Here is a 13,974-nt window from a genome sequence, read left to right as displayed (position 1 = left end):
CTGAGTCGCTATGTCCTGTCTCATCTCCACTCTGAGGCTCTCTCTCCTCCGTCACCTGCTGAAGAGACAAAGAGGACACAATCTACCCAGTCTGTCTCTGCTCCTCTTTCAGCTTGCCTGCGTGTCTTTGTCCTCCATTCTGTCTCTCTCATGGCTGTGTTTCTCTCTAACTCACCTGCCTGTCTGTCTCGTCTCGTCCATGTCCTCTCCTGCCACCTCTGTATCTCTCATCTAGTCCCTCTTTTTTTATTAAAAATTTATTTATTTATACAAGAACTGGGGGATAGTCAGAGGCATGGGGTGAGGGGCGGTGAGAGAATTCACCAGAGACAGAGTGGGGAGCAGAACAGGCAGAATGACGAAGAAGTACACTGCTGAGGGGAGCAGCGGGTCAGACAGGAGAGTCTGCCGCGCCATGTGGGAATCTCCCTGGCTGGGTGGGAATTGAACCTGCGCTGCAGAGGCTGCGGTCAGCTTCACAGCGCTGCGCTCAACCCGCTGCGCCACCAGGTAGGCCCTAGTCCCTCATGGTGCTGTGTTCCTATGTCTCTCTCCCTCCATCTGTGTTTCTTCTGCAGCTCCTCTCTAGCCCCAACCGGGCGTCTCATTGTTTCCTGTCCTCTCCTTTATGTCTGTCTCTGCTCTCTCCTTTCTCTCACACCCCCCCGCCCCAGTCTTCCCCCGCCTCTCATCTTTGCTGCTGTCTCTCTGCATCTGCCCGTCCTGCATCTGCGCCTCATGGCCTGGCAGTCCTGTCATCCCTCTCTCTGCGTGTCCTTCCTCTCGGCGTGTCCGACTCTCCTGCTTCCACGGTTCTCTCTCTCTCTCTCCTCTCCTCCCTCTCTTCTCTCTCTCCTCCCTCTCTTCTCTCCTCTCTCTCCCCTCCTCCCTCTCTCCTCTCTCCCCTCTCCTTCCCCCCTCTTCCCCCTTCCTCTTTTCTCCATCTCTCTCACCCCCTCTCTCCCCTTCTCTCTTTTCTCTCCTCCCTCCTCCCTCTCCCTCTCCCCTCTCTCCTCTCTCTCTCCTCTCTTCCCTTCTTTCCCCTCCCTCTCTCTCTCCCCCCCTCCTCCCTCTCCCCCCTCTCTCTTCTCTCTCTTCTCCTCCCTCTCTCCCCCCTCCTCCCTCTCTTCTTTCTCCTCCCTCCCTCCCCCCTCCTCCCTCTCTTCTCTCTCTCACTTCTCTCTCCTCTCCCTTCTCTCCCTTCCCTCCTCCCTCTCTTCTCTATTTCTCTCCCCCCTCTCTCTTCTCTCTCTCCCCTCTCTCTCCATCCTCTCCCCTCCCTCTCTCTCCCTGTTGGTGTCTCTTCCATGTGTCTCTGTCTCTCGCTTCTGTCTCTCCACCTTCGCCTTTCTCTCATCTCTGTGGATCGCCATCCACGACTGACTGTCTCCATCTCCTCCTGTCTCCCTCCTTCCCTGCCTGCTCCCTCCAGCCGTCTCCAGGAGTCTCCTTCCTCCTTCCTCTCTCTGTCTGTGCCCCTCCTTGCTCCCCCCAGCAATGTCTTGGGATCCCAGCCCGTCTCTGAGTCAGACTCTCTCTCTCCCCCGGTCTCTCCCTCCTCTGGCTCCGCAGGTCTCATCGTCTCCCCCTCCACCAGTCTCCACCGCTTCGCATCTGTCTCTGCAGCGCTCTGCCTCCATCTTTGTGTCTCTGTCCTGTTCTCTCGCGCGCGCCGCTCCTCTCGCTTCTGTCTCGGGTGCTCCGCCACCCTGTGTGCAGGCAACGCGGCTCTCACCTGAAGTCGGCCACAGCGGGCCCTCTCGCCGCCTGTGCCCCGCGGCTGAGCCCAGCGAGCCCTCCCCGTGCCCTGAAGAGGAAGGGCCTACCTTGAGATGCGGCTTCTCCTGGACTAGCCACAGAGGCCCAGTCATCCTGTGACTATGGGAACAGGGGTGGTTGCTTGGCTCCAGGCAGAGCACGACAACGAGGACTAAAAGCTACGGGCCCGGGAGGCGGAGGAGGCCACCAGCCGAGGCATGTCCGTTGTCTCAGCAGCGACGAAAGAGACACTGGCCTGGCCACTGCCCAGGCGCGCCGCCCCGCGGGCCCTGTGCCAGCCTGGGGGCCTACAGCCCGCGAGGCGATGCCTGTGCCGTTTTCACCTTGCACAGTGGAAAACGACGGAAGCGGAGAAACCTGATGTCTTTGCAGGGACTCCCTACCAACCCCCCAGAGCCTGGGGACGCGGCTTCCATGAAGCAGGCGTTGAGTGGCATGGAGGGATGTGGAGAGGCCACTTGTATGGATTCTTCTCTCAGATTTTGAACCATCTGAATGTACTCTTGCCCCCACATAAGAACAATGAACAACAAATACAGTAACATTTATTTTCCATTCTGTATTCTGAAGGGCACGGACCATAATGAATGAGCGTGCGATAAGCTATTATTTTCTTGAATAACCTAGTGGATATCTGCTTGACCAGGTGATAGGAGTTTTGCTGAGATTTGGGTTATGAATAAATTAAGGTTTCCTTATTATTTTTTTGTTTGTTTTGGTTTCTTGGGACTTGTTTCTTTTTTCTAAAGCAACAAAGTAAGTTTCTATTTCAAGTAAGTTTAAGGGTTTTTACCACAACCAACCCAGGCAATTATCACCTACCAATATATCCACCACTTGTAGAAACTGGGGCTTTAGAGAGGAATCTATACACAGTCTTTGACATGAAGAAGTTCCCCCAGGACATACATTTTTAAGCAAATAAACACTAGCTAGTCCATCATAGGAATGGCGTGGGATTATATCAGAATAATTCATGGGCACCTGTACCCCTATTTTTTGCAGCACTACTTTTAATAGGTAAAACCTGGAAACAACCCAAATGCCACCAAAATAGATGACTGGATCAAGAAGATGTGGTACATATACACCATGGAATATTACTCAGCATTCAAAAAAGATAAACTCGTGCCATTCACAGCAATGTGGATGGAGCTAGAAGGAATTATGCTCAGTAAAGCCAGAAGGAAAAAAGAAAGGAATATAGGGGAACCAAATAAGGCATCAGGGGGAAAAAATAGCAATACAAAACACAACAAAACAAAAACAGAAAATTATAAATCAGAGACATCCTGCAGGGGAGGAGGTGGGAGAGGGATCACAGGGAAGGAGGGAGGAGCACAGGGGACTGAGGTGATGGTGCACGGGTGCATTGGGGAAGGAAATTCTATGGGGACTCCACCTGAGGGGGTGGGGGAAAGCGGATATTGTTTAAAAATGATCAATGATGTAAAAATAAATTTAAAAAAAATAACCCAGGAACAACACCTTGGCAAGACAATTGTGGCTTAGAATAATTCTGGTAACCACAACTGCCTTCACCACTCTATTGTAAAACTGTTGCAATAAGCTCACACTAGAGGTCACGAGGGACAATGCAGATTTGTGCAGGACAAACCAGCAACCCTGGTCCTAGAAAGCTGTAACATTTGCCTTACAGATTGTGTTTTGATAACCAACAGACCACATCTCTCATTTTTAGTCATCTTAGTTTTTCAAAAGATATTAAATTTATAGGGCCTCCCTGGTGGTACAAGGTTGGTGAAGCATCAGCACTATGAAGCTATCGGCAGCCACTGCAGCATGAGTTCCATCCCCGGACAGGGAGCTACCCACATGGCGCAGCAGACCTCTCCTGACTCAACCGCTGCTCCCCTCAGCAGTGTATTTCAGTAGAGCCACCTGCTCTGCTCCCCACTCTGTCTCTGGTGAATCCTCTCACCTCTCCCCCTACCCCCTGCACCTTTGGTCTACACCGCTACTCTTATATGCATAAATAAATTAATCTTTAAAAAATATTAATTTATGAAAGTACTTAAAAAAAGACAAAAGTCAAGAGAAGAAGGCATTAGAGGAGTAAGCTGGAAGGTATCCAGAGAGCCCTATGATTTGAGACAAAACTACAACCTCTTAGACATCAAAGCAGGGCAGAGTGTCCCACAAGGGACACTGACGGTTTCCAGTCCCCACACAGGCAGGTGGAGAGAGGGGATGGGAGGCTGCGGTCTGGAGTGGGAGCCCACCTCGCCTTTCAGCGCTTTGCTCCTGCTTGGCTAACAGCCTGGGCTATCTGTAGCGAGTGATATAAGGGCACAGCCTTGACTGACAGCAGACACGTTCACAAGCTGGTGTGCCCAAGCACAGGCGCCCAGCAGAAAACAGAAGGCCATTGTACCCCCCCCACCCCTGCCTGTGGCTCTGGACTGGTACTGACCTATGAAGTGTGCAAATGGCACAGACTACAGAGACTTGGGTCTGGAACCCCTGCGGGGTGGGATAGCTGAGGTTCCACAAACATGATCTAACTTCCCCTCCCAACTCTTGCCAGCCACTCACCCCTCTGGGCACCTACCGTACCTCATCAGTCAGAGCTGCAGATCAGGTGTCTCTGATGTATGACATGGAAGCCTGCAAAGGCCAAATACTGAAAATCATGTAAAACCAGGGAAAGCTTTAAAAAAATCCCACAGCGCCACCTGCTGGAATAGTAGCAGCTCAGCAAGCCTCCTCACAGCTGCCGAGGATACCTCTTGAAAATTAAATTTGAAAGCCGCAAAACAGGCACATGGGCTCCTCAGGGAACGTCACCACAAGAAGCGAACAACTTCCTGAATGTATCCAAGAAGATATGGAACATCTTTTCTTCCTCTCAGAGTTCAAAATTGCCATGATAAATTAAGAACATGGAGGAAAACACAGAAAAGCTTGTGAGGGGATACAAAACAAAACAATGTCCCAAGAAATAAAATCAGGGCCTCCTCCTGGTGGCGCAGCGGTTGAGCGCTTTTGCGAGGCTGCCCGCAGCCTCTGCAGCGCCAGTTCGATCCCCAGCCACCGGCAAGGGTCCCACCAAAAAAAAAAAAAAAAAAAAAAAATCAGTGAAGAAAAGACAGAAATTGAATCTAAAAAAATGGAGCTACAAGATGTGAAATGATCAGTAGAGGTGGTTAAGAATTCTGAAGAAAAGCAATGAAGCTTTGACTCAGTCCCCCCAAAGATGATAATGCACAAAGGATCCCGGTAGAGGAATAAGCAGCAAGAAACTGGTGGAAACATCTGGAAATTATCTGACTCTATTAGCAAAGACAATGTAAGAATCATGGTTATTCCAGAAGGGGTAAAGAACAGCACATATTCAAAGAAATAGTGAAAAACTTCTTTCTCTAACAGATGCTGAAATGCTCAACAAAATCTAAACACGCCAATTTCAACAGTGCATTAATACCACCACCCATGAGCAAGTGGGATGCAGGAATGGTACGATACCCAAAAATCAATATATTTCTCCACATAAACAACAGATAAAATCCATGATTTTATCAAAAGATGCAAAGAAAGTAATTTGATAATATTCAATTCATTTATGATAAAAATCTTCAAAAAAATGGGTATAGATGGAATATACTGCCACATAATAAAGGCCATACTCACAAACCAACAGCTAACATCATTGTAAATGATAAAAACCTGAAAGCTTTCCTCTAAGATCAGGTACAAACCAAGGACGTCTACTTTTTTTAAGATTTATTTCATTTATACATGAACCGGGGTAAAGGCCAGATGCACGGGAGGGTGAGAGGATTCACCAGAGACAGAGCAGGGAACAGAACAGACAGGCTGACGAAATACACTGCTGAGGGGAGCAGCGGGCGAGACAGGAGAGGTCTGTGCGCCATGTGGGTTGCTCCGAGGCCGGCAGGGATTTAACAGGCACTACAGAGGCTGTGTACCGCTTTGCTGCGCTTAACCACCTGCGCCATGAGGGAGGCCCAAGGATGTCTACTTTTACCACTACTATTCAACATAGAATTGGAAGATCTAGCTAGGATGATTAGGAAAAAGGATAAATGAAACCAAATTGGCGGGAAAAGCAAAACTATCACTAGTTACAGATGACATAATATACATAGGAAATTCTAAAGACTCCACTAAAAATTTCAAACAAAACACTACAGTACAGTGGCAGGTTAGGAAAAAAAAAAAAAAAAAAAACACTACCAAAATCAGTTGTGTTCCTCTATGCAAACAGTGAACTAGAAGAGAAAGAAATAATGAAAACAATCCCATTTAAAAATTACATCAGGGGCCTCCCCGGTGGCACAGGAGTTAAAGACACAGCACTATCAAGTGTTTGCCAGCCACTGCAGCAGCAGTTCGATCCCCAGCCAGGGACCTACCCATATGGCACAGCAGACCTCCCCTGGCTCGCCCGCTGCTCCCCTCAGCAGTGGATTTCAGTACATCTGTCTGTTCTGTTCCCCACTCTGTCTCCGGTGAATCCGCTTACCCCTCACACCTCTGGTCTCTACCCCAGTTCTTGTATGCATAAATAAATCTATAAAAATTACATTAAAAAGAATGAAATACCTAGGAGTATACTTAACAAAGAGCATGAAGGACCTGTACAATGAAAACTCTTAGAGATTGTTAGAAGAGGACACAAAGAAATGGAAAGATACTCCTTACCAATGATATTTAGAACTGTCATTGTTACAATGACCATCTTACCCCCCAAAATATACAATTCTATAAAATTGTTATCAAAGATTCAATAGCATTCTTCAAAGAAATAGAAGAAACACTACTGAAACTTACATGGTACCATAAGATATCTCCAGTAGCCAAAGCTCTCCTAACAAAAGTGAGGAAGAAAGGTGGTATCACAGCCCCAGAATTCACACTATGCTACAAAGCTGTAGTGATCAATACAGTATGGTACTGGAATAAGAACAGCCACACAGAACCATGGAATAGAATTGAGAGCTTAGAAAGAAACCCATCCTGGGTCTCCCTGGTGGCGCAGTGGTTGAGCACTGGGCTGTGAAGCTGCCCACAGCCTCTGCAGCACCAGTTAGATTCCCGGCCGCTGGCGAGGGTCCCACATGGCACGCAGACCTCTCTTGCCGTGCCCGCTGCTCCCCTCAGCAGTGTACTTCATCTGTCTGCCTGTTCTGCTCCCCACTCTGGCTCTGGTGAATTTTCTAGCCCTCCCGCGCTTCTGACTGTACCCAGTGCTTGTATAAATAAATCAATCTTAAAAAAAAAAAAACACTGAAAAACTTTGCACAGCAACAATTTCTAGAAATCTGACTTTACAAATGAGGCTAACAGGGGTGGGGGAAGATGGCCAGTGAGTGGACTATAGTGGAAAACTATGGGGCTAGGGCGGTAGGTGTGGTGGCATACACACCACGTGTCATTGACAGGGTGTGATCCAATACCTCTGGATCATACATTGCATTAAGAAAAAAAGGGTGAACAAAAAAGCACTGAGGAGGGAATTACAAGTTCTACATTATGTCTCCCCAGCTGAGTATCAGGGGGGAGGAAGAGAAGATTCCACCGGTGTAGACAGACTCATAGATTTGGCATTTAACACTGATTTTCAAGTTGAAAATACTGACTTTAATTTTTATCTCCTTATTTGGATCCTATTTTCTGCAGATGTGATGATTTTATATAGTGTTTTATATATTTATATATTTCATTGATATATTTATTTCATATTGTATAGAAAATAGAGGTTTTATGTATTTTCTTGTATTTTATATACTGCAGGGACGATCAGAACATTCTTCCCTTTCTTCAAATTTTGAATCTTTCAGGAGAGAATGAATTTAAACCTGATTTACACAGATAAAAATCAATCTCACTCTCCCACAGCCCCTCTGTCTCTCTCTCTTTCTCTCTCCATTAAATGCAGCAGTAGCCCCAAGAGACTGGAAAATACTTGTTATCTGTGCATCTTTCATTTTCTTGATAGCTGTTTCATGTATTCGTTGGGCAGGAAGATTTGTTTTCTAATTAAGAATCTATATTATAAGCTCATATTCCCTTCAGCTATTAGGATTTCCCTTAGACTTCAGACATTTATTTGTTAAGCAAACACTCTGAATAAGTGATTAACCTATGCAAAAGCATTATAGAGACATTCAGGGGAAAAATATCCACAAACTCTTTACTGTGAGCCAGTCCTTTAATTCAGGCCTGGATGGGGGCATGCTCACAGGCTAGAAAGACACGGGGTCAGATTGATTTGAGATTAATTCTCAGCTCTAAGATGCAATCATCTCACTTTTAAAATGGGGAAAAGAGCATTGACTCCTAGGATTTTTTGGAGAATGCATGTCATTCCCCACTACCTACCGAGACGTAAGTAGGTGACTATTAAAATTGTTCCTGTAATTGCTGTGGGGTTTGCTGTAATTCTCTTTGTATACAAGATCCAGGGTCTCTGCCTCTTGATACCACTTTGCCCTCAGAACAGGGTATCCCGAATGACTTTCTAATCCTTAATATATCTGAGAATAAAATTTAAAATATATCCATTAACAACTTTGGTCATGATGCTAAGGAAGTGACTTCTGGATGATTCTGATTTGTCAGCACATCATATTTTCATGCTGATAGGTAACATGCAGGAGTGTGCTTTTTATTTATCAGATTTATACAATCTGATCTTGTGCATTGTTTCAATGAGGAAATGATATATGCTGAGCTCTTCTACTTAGCAAAGCTTTTGCTCTAAAGGTGTCTCAGGAGTGTATTTCTGTGAGGAGTTGGGTACAGCGTAGCCATATGGCAGCTGACCTGTGGTGTCTCCAGTGAGACACAGGGAAAGGCATTTGGGGAAGTGGCTAAGGTGTTAGCCACCAGTGACAGACATGGGGCTGTCCACGGTGGCCTCGATCCCTCAAGTCCATTTACAATGCCTGTTACTCGCCACTGCTAAAATTCAGGAGATACGTTTTGCACTGGGCTTAGAGGAGAGTGAAGTAAAGCGAGAGGAGTAACTATTAGTGTAATTACAAAGAGACCTGTCTGATCTCTGCTTCAACGGCACATATGGTGGGTGTTCGCGGACTTCAGTAGCTACCACTCTAATAAGCCCCGTTAATTAGGTAATGGGAACATTCTCACATTGTGACAATGGAGTTTTCTAACTCACTCAAATTAAACAAAGCTAATTTCCTTAAGTGTTGAGATACCAGATGGCCCCAGAGGTACACTCTGCTACGCAACCAGAGGAATCAGCGCCTTTGTGATCCGTGAACTAGCTTTTTTGGACTGGAAAAAATAGCTTCTCGGAAAGTAGTTCGGAAACGAAGAAACATATTCATTGGCTCATTTTTTGCTTAAAAAGATTAAATCGATTATTGTATGGACATGCAGAAACATGAGTATTTGCAGAAACATGAGTATTTGCACCATCCGTGTGCTTAATTCAGTATGTGGCCTCTAAACCTAATGCCCCCTAAAGTATGTACCCCAGCTTCAGAGCAACAGGGTGACATGCTCCCCACCTGCTTCCCTGTCTCTTCATCTCTGCAGATGTCAGTCGTTTAGAAAGGGAGGATATATGTAAGAACTGAAAGGATTCTAGAATTGCCACTAACCAGTCACTCAATTTGTCAATGGGAGAGGGAAAACTAGAGGTTAGTGGCCTGAATATAATCAAAGAGTAAGTGAATGTCGGAACCAGAAGCTAAACATTCTTCTTTCTTGCAGAGCTAACCACCCACTTAAGAAAAAAGCTGCAGTGTGACATACTTCACGAACCCTGAGAGTCACCCTTGGAAAGCATACAATTCAGTAGTACGAACTCGCTTTTCTTTCCTAGCAATATCTAAAGCGATGGCATGTACTTCTCCAGGCCTTTCTCATCCACAAACTGTATTTAAGATCTGACAACAAAAGCCTCCAGAAGTCCTGATAAGTTCTTTAAATGTGAGCTCTCTCAGGCGCCAGGAACTGCGCGCAAGTCCGGTTTAAGCATCACGAGAACTGTGACATCTGCTGCCTGCAGACCCATTTCTGGGCACTTGTGAACCAATGAATTAACCCAACAAACAGCTTGACTTTGTGACGCTGCATCCCACGAGGAAAAGAGAGAAAACAGTGTTTCCAACATACAACATTTTGGATGATGGAAAGTGCTGTAGGCAAAAATAAAGAACAGTCAAGGAGACGGATGTGTGGATGTGTGTGGTTGGCATGAGAAGAAAACAATTTTGAAAAGAAAGGTTGGTTTAGGCCTCACTGAGAAGGGGCACGATGCATCTAGAAGCCAAGAACAATCTTTTAAGGATACATCTACAAGTACATATCATTAGCCTTTAAAAAAAAAAGTCATTGCATTAGAAGTATCACAAACAGAAAAAGTGTATAACTCAGATTTTTCACGAAATGATTATGCATGCTAAAATTCATTTTGGTTTTTTTCCTAGATGACAACACCGATGCTGAGAAAGGGAAGTAATGAGCCTACCACCACACTACTCCCAGGTGCCTGAGCCAAAATTGAGACTCTGGAACCTTCACCCTTTGCTTTTAGGCTCAAGTTCTCTTAAGACAGAAGTGCAACTGGACTGGACTTGGAAAACTGGATTGGGAGAGAGACGCAGGGGACTAAGTATGGAACAGCTGAATTGTTTCACTGAATGAGGAGGTCTTGGCCTCCAACAATGGAAGAAAATTCAGAAGCAATTTACTGGGCACCCTATCTCTAGTTATCTGGAGGGTGCTGCTGTGTCTCCGAGTTACCACAGAGTGGCAGTGTTTCAGAGCTTAACTAAAGTTAGCAGGTGTTTTCCAAAGTCCCCAGTTCAGCCCTCTTTCAGAACCTACTAGGGGTGTTTTCTTTTTTGCCCCATGTATTTTACAGATTACAGAATTTTCATCCAAATAAAAAGTATTTCTCTCTGTAAATTTCCTTTTTCATGGAAAATGATAAGTAGGCGATGCAACAGTTACTCTCGTATCATAAGATTTGCTTTTGAAATAAAATACAGTGATTGCACAAAATTTGTAATTCAAGTTATACCACAGACTTTTTTTCGTTTGGTTATGCTGGAATACCTGGTAGCAGATCAACACTTTCACCAGGAAATAAAAAATAGAAAAACAGATTTTTTAAAAAAAAAATCTAGCAACTGTCAGAAGACATCAGAGACAACTAAGATTTGAGGGGTGAAGATCTAAGAGAGAGGGAAGGCTCACAGAGGTGATAATTGCTTTTTTGTCATTCACTCTCCCCAGGTTCCACCTGAAGACATTTGTTTATTCTTTAGTTGCACTCGAGCAAGGGAATAAGAAACCAAGAGCAGCTGAAATATCTATGACGTCTTGGTGGGCTCAGTGGCTGGGTCAATCACTGAGTTTGGGATCTGTCAGAGAAGCATGACCCAGATAAACACCCCCCAAAATGAAAACAAATCAGTAGTTGATGGACATGCTTTTCTAACTGAAGTTCTAGCTTAAGTCAGCTATATACCTCATTAGATTGTATTCATTCCCCCCTTCCCTACCTGCCCAAGGTAGTCAGAAGATATCTTTCTGATAAAAAGGTAATATCATTCAAAGCCCCTATAACACTTAAAACAATGTCTGGCTTTCAAAAAGAAAAAAAAAAAAAAAAGGACTAAGATTTTAAAAAAGTAAGTAGGTAATCCAGATAATGAATTTGTCACTTATTTTCAAATAAGATTAATATATTACAGAAAAGGTGGAATTGAACCAAAGAACTCAAGTCTTGGAAAAAACCCACAAATTTCAAGAACAAATGATAATTGATGCTAACAACCACCACCACTACAGCACCTGTCAAATAGTATGTTGGTTCATACTGCCCTCTTCTGTCTCCCCATGCTGCTCCCCTCAGCAGTGTATTTCTGCTCCTCACTCTGTCTCTGGTGAATCCTCTCGCCCTTCCCCTCCCATCTCTGGCCTACATCCCGGCTCTTAAGTGCAAAATAAATAAATCTTTAAAAAAATAAATAGCGGGCCTCCCTGGTGGCACAGGCAGTTGAACCCTGGTGGCACAGACAGTTGAGCGCCGCACTGTGAGGCTGTCTTACAGCCTCTGCAGCCTGGGTTCGATCCCAGCCAGCCAGCGAGAATCCCAGATGGCGAAGCAGACCTCTCCTGTCTCGCCCGCTGCTCCCCTCAGCAGTGTATTTCATCAGTCTGTCTGTTCTGTTCCCTGCTCTGTCTCTGGTGAATCCTCTCCCCACCCTGCACATCTGGCCTGTACTCCAGTTCTTGTATAGAAATAAATAAATCTTTGAAATAAATAATCTTTAAAATAAATAATAGGGCCTCCCCTGGTGGCGCAGCGGTTGAGCGCTGGGCTGCAAAGTAGCCCCCAGCCTCTGCAGCGCTGGTTCGATCCCTGGCCACCGGGAGAGGGTCACACATAGCGCGCAGACCTCTCCTGCCGCCCGCTGCACCCCTCAGCAGTGTACTTCAGTCCTTCTGCCTGTTCTGTTCCCTGCTCTGGCTCTGGTGAATTCTCTTGCCCTCCCGTACTTCTGACTGTACCCAGTGCTTGTATAAATAAATAAATAAATCAATAGCATGTTGGACTCGAAAATACTAGTGAACTAGAGTAGAACCAATAGTATATAGGCTAAAGCTCACAGAGAAAGAAAAGGGAAAACAAATCCCCAGAAATGTGTAGAATAGCAGTCACTTATGGTGAAAAGTATCACTGGACATCCACATAGGGAGGATTAAAAAAAAAAAACAAAAACGAGACTGAGTTTAATTCAATGAAGCAAAGGCCAACATCATTTCCGAAAGTGATTAAAGACATCACCTTACAGATTCAAGACACTCAGGGACTGTAAACAGGATAAACACAAGAATCACCCCTTGTCACATATCAGCTATCATTTGTTGTTGTTCTAGAAATTTGTGGGTTATTTCCTAAGACTTGACTTTTTTGGTTAAATTCCACCTTTTCTGTAATGTATTAATCTTATTTGAAAATATGTGACAAATTCACACAAGGATCACCCCCTAGTCACCCTGTTGAGTTCCCAAGAGGAAACCTTACAAGCAGTCATGGGAAAGAGGCAAGAGAGATTGACAGAGCAAGAGTAAGACTAACACATGACTTCTAAGTAGGAGATGAACACTGTAATTCAATGGATGTTCATTTACAGGAATGAAGAAAAATAGCTGGCCCAAGCTAGAGCTGCATCCAAAGAGAAAATGTCTTTCAAGCACAGTGAACCAATAAGACATTTCCCAATATAAAACAAGTAGAATTTCCTGCCAGAAAACCAACTGAAATACTAAGGGAAGTCCTTCAGCCCAAAGTGGTGACATACAGAAATGAAGTATGGTGTGTAGAGACAGAAAGAGTAAGTATGTAGTGAAATCCACATGAATATTAAGTGTAAAAAATAGTAGCAATTACTATTTTATTAGTAATTTTATGAAGTTTAGAATTTAATTGCATGACAACAATAACAAAAGCTAAGAAAGGGCACTATGGCATTAGAATGTTAACAAGCTCTAGAATCTATTGGAAATAATGGAAGCATTAATATTTATTAGACTCTAATAAGTTAGGTTGCATATAGTGAAACACATTAAAATTATCAAGTTCTGTAACTAAAAAGCTAATAAAGAGAAAATGGATTAATTAAAAGATAAGTGGTTAATCCAACTGGCAAGGAAGGAGAGAAATAAAGAAAAAGCGTGTGTGAGCACTCTTGGGTCAAAGGAGAATTCAAAATGGAAATTAGAGAATATGTTGGATGTAGAGCTCATGTAATGGGACATATCAAACATTATGTGATGCAAACAGAACACAGAGGAAAGATACAGCCTAAGTTATTAAAAATTAATATAAGTCCCTATTCTTAAAAAAATGGGGACTTAATAATAATGATATTGATGATTTAAGGCACCCCCATCAAGAAGCTAGTGAAAACAAAATCCAAAGGAAAGTATCGAAATCGGTCAAATGGAAAAAGACATCAGAATGAAGGACAGCAGTAATACCATCAGGAACAAAATAAAACCCACCACTAGCAATAGTGCTTACACATACTGTAGATTGAAAAAATCAGAAGATATTTTGCTCAAATTTGCATTAAGTTTGACAGCAATAAGTAACAGTTTATAATAAGTTAGATGAAATGGATAAAATGCTTTTAAAAAACTGATTAAAGCTGAGGAAAACAG

The 13,974-nt window shown here is 44.2% G+C and overlaps 1 long non-coding RNA gene across 4 annotated transcripts in view; it reads left to right on the top strand.

Annotated features, from left to right (window-relative positions):
- The window catches only part of LOC119249240 (uncharacterized), a 153,207-nt gene extending 142,414 nt beyond the window's left edge, over positions 1–10,793 (top strand). For 3 of the 4 annotated variants that reach the window (XR_005126114.2, XR_008552480.1, XR_005126113.2), the window contains exons 6-7: positions 9,508–10,022; positions 10,227–10,793. This is a non-coding gene — a long non-coding RNA (uncharacterized LOC119249240). The remainder of the gene's footprint in view (positions 1–9,507; positions 10,023–10,226) is intronic. The other variant, XR_005126112.2, reaches the window with a different exon arrangement.
- The last annotated feature ends 3,181 nt before the right edge of the window (positions 10,794–13,974 follow it).

Source organism: Talpa occidentalis, unplaced genomic scaffold, assembly GCF_014898055.3.
Source record: "Talpa occidentalis isolate TD23 unplaced genomic scaffold, MPIMG_talOcc4v2.1 talOcc4.17, whole genome shotgun sequence".
In the NCBI taxonomy this organism is placed as follows: Eukaryota; Metazoa; Chordata; class Mammalia; order Eulipotyphla; family Talpidae; genus Talpa; species Talpa occidentalis.
This window is presented reverse-complemented; position numbering and strand designations above follow the sequence as displayed.